Below are 8,758 nucleotides of genomic sequence, written 5' to 3' on the forward strand. Positions count from 1 at the left end.
TTGGTAAAGTACCCTTTATTTTATTATTCTTAGAATACCGGTAACTTCAAACCGGGTTGGAGTTTAACACGTTGTTCACAATTTTATATAAAAAAAATGCGCGGAATAAAAGAAACTTCTCGATACTGGGAAAAATTGTACAGAAAATAAAAGGTTTGAAAATTTATTAGAAATGCACGAAAATCCCCATATCTAATTTTTTGAATGGAAACCCTAACCCTAACCCTAACCCTCCCTCGCTTTCCGAATCTCCGTTTCTCCTTCTTCTTAGCCGGAGGCTGAAACCCCTTATCCTAGGCCTTCAATTTAAATTTTATTGCTTTTACTTTTTTATTTTGTTTTTATTTTTTACAGATACAGATGGGGTGTGTGTTAATTCTACGGAAAATAGAGAAATAAGGATAGTGATATAGACAGAGATAGAGAAAGAGAGTTTGGAAAGGAAGAGATGGAGGGTGGGTCAGGATCAGATGGAGGAGGGATCGGGTCAATAGTATGGGTACGCCGGAGGAACGGTTCATGGTGGCCGGGGAAGATACTGGGCCCTGAAGACTTACCATCTTCTCGCCTTATGTCTCCAAGGACCGGTACTCCTGTCAAACTTCTTGGCAGGGAGGACGCCAGTGTGTAAGTCTTATTTTTTTTTCAATTTTCTATTTGTGAATTTTATTGTCTCCATTTGTTTTAGCATTGCAAGAAAGAATTTACAAGTAATTTTCAATGTAACTAATATAGAACTTATATCTTGATGTTTATTATAATAGAATTAGTGGAAGAATAGAGAATAATGAGAATTATGTAAATTTCTACTAGAGTTTTACGGAAAATAAAGTCAGGATGTTCCGAGTCATACTTATTTAACATTTCAACATGTTGAGAATTAACTAAGCTTCAAACGGAAAGTGAGAATGACCCTGCAAATATGAGACATAAATCCTCAGATCTCAGATCTGATTCAGCTTTAGTTTGCATAGGAAGTTGTGAGTGATCAATGTTTTACTGCTTAGTCTAGTTCTGTGTCACCCTGCAAAGAGTTTTGTGAAGATCCAAATTCTAAATATGGATATTTGTCAAACACTGGGACCAGTACCTCCACTTACGCATGCCCATTTTTATTTTCTTGATGGCACAATATATGTTATCTTTGCTCAATGAAGGGCTCATGTAATGCTTTGACATCATTCACGTCTTTAAAAAATGCTGAGACTATTATGTTAGTTAAGAATGCCAAAAAAGGAAACGACTTTAGCCCTTGTGCTTGTTGAATTTGTATTGCCCTATCTATGGCCTTTTAAACCTTTTCTGAGCAGGGGAACCTAAAATATTTGTTATCTTATTTCATTGCTTCTTTTTTTACTCATGTTAGAATAAGAGATGCCATGGTGTTGTATTCTAAATTTCCATGAAAGATACAAGAGAAAACTAATTTTTAGAAGTATGGGGAAATTTTGCAGTAATTTGTACGCAATAATAGTGAGTGACTTGCATTATTTCCACCATTTTGCAACTGTTTTTGTGGCCATTTTAATCTGAGGTATTCCTGGGACGTCCATTTGCTTTATTGTCTTCTGTCTTGTGTATTATATTTTATGGATATAGTCTTTGTACCATGGCTAATTTTTTTGTTAACCTCATTTTGATTAGAATATTTATCTCTTAATTTTGCATGTAACATGTTTTCTTTCTTTTTGCCTTCTCAGTGATTGGTACAATCTAGAAAAGTCTAAACGTGTGAAGGCATTTCGATGTGGGGAATTTGATGATTACATTGAATGGGCAGAATCTTCGAAAGGTATGCCACCCAAGAAAAGAGAGAAATATGCTCGACGGGAAGATGCTATCCTTCATGCACTTGAACTTGAAAGGGAATTGTTGAAAAAACAAGGAAAATTTGATATACCTTCCTATGCAAAAGGTAAACCTTCTGGCTCTGCTAAAAGGGATTCTGGAGGTTCAGATATTATTAATGGAAAACCTGGGAACTCAAAATCCAATCAATCCAGGAGTCAAGATACTTCCACCAAGGGTGAGACAGTGAGCAGAACTGTACACTTGAAAGAACATGTCGAAAATCAGCCAAGTTGGAAAAATAATTCTGCTGAAAATTTACCCCGGATGACAGGATTGCGTGACTTGGGGCTGAAAACTGCATATGCAAATCAAAAGTATACATCTTTGGTTCCTATGGATGTTGATGAGACACTATCTCCTTCAAGAAAGGTTTCTACTGAGGGAAGAACCAATCGCATTAATGGTAAATCTTGTTTAGATAAAATGAAAAGTTACATGAGGGGTTTACTGAACATTGTTTGGTTAATATATGTAGCAGGAGTATCCCTTTTGTTCAAGTATTGCAGAATACTGCAAAATTGGAAGTCTCTCGTATTTTTTGCTTCCTGACATTTGTGTTGTTTCTACTTCGATTTCAGGAGGAGAGCGGAGGCGAGGTGTTTCTCGAGCAAAGAGAAGTAGATGCACGTACTTCCCACCTGAGTCATTTGATGCCTCGGATTATAAAGAAATTCCTCCAAACCAGATTGAGATGTCACCTCTCCATTTTGTGGAATGTGATTCTTATCCTTTTCCTAGTCACATGATTGAAGATAATGCTAGCGAGTTCTTGGAGGATGCTGAATCTGGCTCTTCTGAATCAACTTCCTCTGAATCTGAGTCAGAGTCTGATTCATCTGAGACTGAACCAGATATGGATGAGGATATCACTTCACACTCAGGTTAACTGAACTTATTCTTAATCCTAGTTTCATGTTTTATTCTGCGAAGATTATTATTCTTAATTCTTTCATGTTTTATGTTGGGAAGATTATCTTGCACCGTAGATAAATTTTCTTTCTCCTGTAGGATTGAGCATCTCCTGCAGACATGCAATCCTTCTGTTGCTGTTACTTGACTTGAGAACCTTATGGTTCCCATGCTGTTTTCAATTACCTATGTTGCTCAAACTCAGATGCAGGTGTTAGGTGTATGTGCTAAAGTGTCTAATTCATCAATTGCCTTGAAATCAAAGATTTATGGATACAGCTAAATGGATATAAACTAAGATACAGGTTTGAGGACTAGTTATAAGTTCAATAGAATGGAATTCATTTATTAAACCATTAACATGCTTTCAAATATTATTGTACATTTCAATTTTCTAAAATGGCTTCCGACTTTAAAACCTTTCCAAATCTTTTTAAGCTCAAATGCTCTAGTTAACCTCCTTGTTGGCCCATAAAAGTAGATAAATTGAAGTGTCCTAATTGACCCAGTGTTTAAGGTGCAGCTGAGGCGTGCCTAGGCACTAAGGCGAGGTGAGGGTGAAGCGCCTAATTGAGTCTAGGCGAGGCGATTTCAATGAAGCGCAGCAAGGTGCACCAGGCATAGAAAGGCGTGCCTGGTCAAATGTTTTTGTTCTTTTTATCTTTTTTTACTATGTTTTACTTACTAACTTGGGCCAAAAGTGGGGGCAATGCAAAAATAACATTAATCAAATGAAATTTAAACCCTAAACCCGAATATATAAAATGCTGATGATGAATACTCTCTGGTGTTTACATTGAATGAACTGTTCTTTTTGCTTGATTATATGACTGGAAAAAAACCCCATCTCCTTAGTGTGCCTTGCGCTCATTTTAACACTGAATTGACCTAAAACATGCAAAAACCAAACAAAATAAACTGATGAAAGAAAACGACATGTATGTTGGTGGAGGAAACAAGATAACATGTACTCATGTCATTGACCTTGGACTTTTGACTTTTAAATGTAGTTTTGGACCCCAAAATTTTGGTTATTTTCTCTTGTTTCTTGTATGCATTTCGATGCTTCTCCAATTTTCCTTCTCATGTTATTTTCATTCCCTTTCTTCATCTTTCTCTGCCATCTACCTAGAGAATCCAAACCATATCCCATACTGATATCTATATCGAGTCGTATAGACACGAATGCTCCACCTAATATTCTGTGTCTGAACAACTGATCTTTGAACGTCATTAATGGTGTTTCTTTAGTTATAAACATGTCTGTTGACTGTTAAGTAATATTTGGAATTCTCTTCCATATGAAAATGTAATTACTGTTATAAATGTTGCTCATGATGTATATGAATTGACTCTAATTAAAATGACTTATAGATTAGTGTGGCCAAATTTCATGGTTGAAATATAATGCTGGAATTATCAATAGCATAGATCTAGAATGGGATTTGATTGGCTACATATTAAATTAAAATTTCTCCTTATTTCGACATTTCTAGTGGCCTCTCCAAGTTATATTTAGAGGCCAACATTATAGCATGCATGTAAATAGCAGAGATAATAGAATTGTATTATAAGATTAACAATTTTCAGGGCCTATATAGTTGTATATTCTTTTGAATTTGACTTAATTTGCAAGACATAATAAAACTTTCTCCTTATCTTTTGAATTTGACTTTTTGTGATATTTCTCTGATTCTCGGACTCAGCATATTAAAACTGTGTTGACAGAACATGACATATATCCGAGTGTGGGAGTGTGGGTAGGGATCTATGGTAGAAAGAAAATGAAAGAACCACGAGAAGATTGGAGAGTGCACATGACTAATTTTCTTCCCTTTCTTTTTCTGCCAACTTCCTTTTCCTTTTGTTTTGTCCATTCGGTTCATTTTGCTTGGATTTTGCATCCTTTGGGTCAATTAGGACACTAACTTAAGTTTATCAACGTTTTTGGGCCAACAAATAGGTTGATTGTATGAGGATTCAGGTCTAGGCAAGTTTTAAATTCAAAATTGGTTTTCTGAAATCGGACCGTATGATGATATTTGAAAGTCCATTCATGATTTGATAAAAAAAAATCCCATTATAATTGAGTAAAAATATACTATTATGTAAAAGTTATTATGAGCCTTGGCACCCGTACTTAGTTTTGAATTTGTTTTAATGGTACTCCCGTGTCTTGGATATTAGGCAATTGATGATCATTTGCACACATGGATACTTGCACACAAGTCTGGGAAACATAGGTATTGATAACCCGATGGATTTGATGTTCAGTTCGGGAAGCGTCATGGCATTCCTAACTATTGGTTTATTCAGGTAACCGATTATTCACCTCATTATTTCCTTATTCTTTGCATTCAGGTGCTGCTGTATGTAAGGATGTCCAGTTGGGTGCCTTCCGAAGACCCGACACACTCGGAGGTGGAAGCATGGGCCACAGAGAGTCTGATGAGTCATCTCTTTCTGGTGAGATGTCTCACTTTTACTCTCATGATCATCTTTCCATGAACGAAGCTGTGTCCAAATGGCAGTTAAAAGGTAAAAGGAACATGAGGAATCTATCGAAAAGATCCATGGATGTTGCAGAGGTAAGAGGTTATGATGGATCTGCTCATGGGATATATCACGAGGAAGGGAGAACTTTCAGAAGAAGGCCATTAAGTAGTAGTTCTCATTTAAATCACGACTTCGACGATGATGTTGATGTGATTGATTCGAGTGCAAAAGATTTTGGGACCCAAGTGGTCGGACTTGATGATAGAAGATATCTGCGTACACCAAGGGATACATCCAGAAGATGTTTTAGTTTCAATCATAACATCACTTATTGGGAAGGGATGCCTTGGGAGAATCATGCTGTGGAAAGAGAGTGGGAGGACAAAGTGTGGCACTTCGATCCGATATTTGCCACCCATCATAATTTCCGTGGGAAAAGAAGATCTATGTTGAAGGATGTGGATTTGAAAGTCCAAGCCAGCTATCAGAAACAACCCGTGCCTATTGTTTCATTGATAAGCAAGTTGGATGGGAAGGCCATAATAGGGCATCCCATTCAGATTGAAGCTCTAGAAGACAGTTCAAGTGAGACCCTTCTCCCCACTAATGGATATTTTAGTAATGGACTAAATAACCCTGCATGGAGGACTGCCAAGAGGACCAATTTTAAGGTCCCACCGCCTCACCCACCATTTGCATTGGGCAGTTATGGTGTTGGATATCAGTCCTTGGACCATGAAGGCAAACCATCTTTCAAGAAATACGAAAGTTCTGACTATAGGGCAGGCCTGGTAAAAACTCATGTTCCATGCTCTCCGACCGACAGGAAGTTCCAAAAGAAGTTACCGAGAAAGGTAAGCTTATTTTCTAGCCAGAAAACAAGAGAGCTCTGTCATCAATCAGTATAGAACGTAGTATCGGTTTGAAGTCTGTACGTGGTAGCGATAACGACGAAATGGACGGATTAATGAAGCCAGAGTGTTCTGGACCTACAACAGTGGCTTGCATACCTGTGAAACTAGTATTCAGTAGGTTACTTGAAAAGATCAATAAGCCACCATCAAAAGCAGTTAGTAAAGTGACTCCGGTAGTGGTGATGCAGTATAGAACACATTGTACATTGATACGATGAAACATTAAATACTGTTAGCAAAATAAGCATTGCTAATTGCTTTTTTTTGTTTTTTGACAAAAACATTGTCAGCATTGTTGAGTGCACATGTCCTCTCTACTGTTATCAGCATCGATACTAAGAAGCACACAGATGGGTATTTTCATAATATCAGGCTTCCTCAGGCCAACCTATACCATTAATACCTTAGTAATGTTATTGTGCTCTTTTCGTGCTGTCAGGAAGGGGATGTCTAGTTTTACCAATGCAAAGCCAGCGCAAGTCAACGAATAAAAAATTCGACTTAATGAGTCCCGAACGCAAATCCCCTGCTCCTTCATTCTGCTTCTATCTGTGCCTCTTGGCCTAAACGTTTGACACGTGCGCTCTTTATTGAATTGTTTCAAACCGTGTTTGGTTTAATATTAAGAGTGTTTTTTGTTTATACACGAAGTTATTAATGTTTAGAAATTTATTTTAATTTTTTATAGTATAATGATTAAAAGCCAATAATAATAAATAGAAAATAAAAAAACAAATTAAGTGATCCTTAAATTTTTCAATCTAAATTCTTTTTATATTTTAAATATAATACCTTTTATTTACAGTAATTTAAATTTTTAGTTTTTTTTTATAACCACCAGTATCTGATTTATTGATTAATTAATTTGAATCGGGTACTACAAAGACAAAGGCAACCCTCACAATTACCTGGATTCAAACCTATAACCTTACTTAAGGGATTCAGTTCTTCATCCCACTAGACCAACTAGTAGTTGGTAATAATTTAATTTTTATTTGATGTTAGCTATAATAATTTATATGATTTTTTTTTTAAGTTTTAATCGTATAAAGATTGGAAATTTTATAATAAATTTTTAGAAACAAATAAATATAATGATAATGATTTTTTTATAATAATGATAGTGTTTTTTTATAATTTTTTTGGTATTATCGCCGGTATTCAATTTATTAATCGACTAATCAGAATTATTATTATTTTTTTTATAAATTCTTTCTATACAAGACAAAAAAATAAAATGTTAAAAAGGGATATAAGGTTCTTTTACTTAAAAAAACAATATGAACTTGGAATTATTTTTGTACTCAATGTGGTCCTCTAACTTAGAAAACAAAATCAATGTGACCTTTGACCAACATTTTCCATCGTTGACTGTTACAATGCAAACCTAACAATTCACAATGTAGTTGTGGTTGTTCACAATGACTGACGATGTGGAAGAAGGGCTAAATTAATTTTTTTGGTCTTGTTCGGGGGCCAAATTGATTTTTTTAAAAGGTTCAAAGACTTATTTAATTTTTTAGAAAAAATAAAAATCACTTTAAATTAAAAGTTTTAAATATAAAATATTTAAATAGTCAATAAATTAAATATAAAAATATAAAAACAAAAACAAAAATACTAAAAAAATTAGAGGGTTAACTACAAACATGATCACTTATGTTTTTGTTTTGTCCACTTTTGGTCACTAATTTCAAAATACATAAGATATGGTCACCTTTGTTTTTATTTAATTAAGATATGGTCTCCACTAGTTAACTGTCATTAACAGTTAACAGATTAAGTTACGTGATATTTTGGTATAATCACACATTTCATACCTATTATTTACATATTCTCTCAATTTCGTAATATATATAATAAATTAAAATAAATTTAATCCTCCAATTGAATGATGTCACGTGTCACTGGTGCTATGTGTCGTACCATGTGTCACTATTTGATTGGAGTACTAACTTTATTTTAATTGAATATATTTATTTCACATCAATTTGCTTTGCTTTGCTAAATTAAATTCAATTAAATCAAAACAAAATAAAATTAACCTTCCAATCGAATAGTGATACATGACATGGCACGTGGTACCAATGACAGTGACATCATTTAGTTGAGGATTAAATTTTATTTTAATTTTTTAAAAGTATGACTATATTGAGAGAATATGTAAATAAGAGGGACCAAATGTGTGATTATATCAAAATATTTAACGACAATTAACTCATGGTGACCACAACTTAATTAAATAAGAACGAAGTGACCATATCTTATGTACTTTGAAATCAGTGACCAAAAGTGGACAAAACACAAACATAAGTGATAATCTACGTAGTTAATCGTAACCGTCTTTTGGTTAGGCCCCGGAATTGGGTTTCGACTTGAAAACTGTAGATTGGGAGTCGCCAGTGACCATTTATTTAAAACAAATGGGTTGATCGGATACCCTATTTCTTACTTGATCTTCGTCTTTCCAAATATGTGTCGGGTTCGGGAGTCGGTTACGGTCAAGGAAGGATTAACACCCTTGAACCGCCCTTTCGGTACTACGTAATTTCCAGTTGTCTTTGATTAAGAAAATTGCAAGTTAAATT

At 34.9% G+C, this 8,758-nt stretch overlaps 1 pseudogene; it reads left to right on the top strand.

Annotated features, from left to right (window-relative positions):
- The first annotated feature begins 233 nt into the window (after positions 1–233).
- LOC120214595 lies at positions 234–6,436 on the top strand (annotated as a pseudogene).
- Positions 6,437–8,758: the final 2,322 nt, after the last annotated feature.

Source organism: Hibiscus syriacus, unplaced genomic scaffold (assembly GCF_006381635.1).
Source record: "Hibiscus syriacus cultivar Baekdansim isolate YM2019G1 unplaced genomic scaffold, ASM638163v2 tig00110076_pilon, whole genome shotgun sequence".
Lineage (NCBI taxonomy): Eukaryota > Viridiplantae > Streptophyta > Magnoliopsida > Malvales > Malvaceae > Hibiscus > Hibiscus syriacus.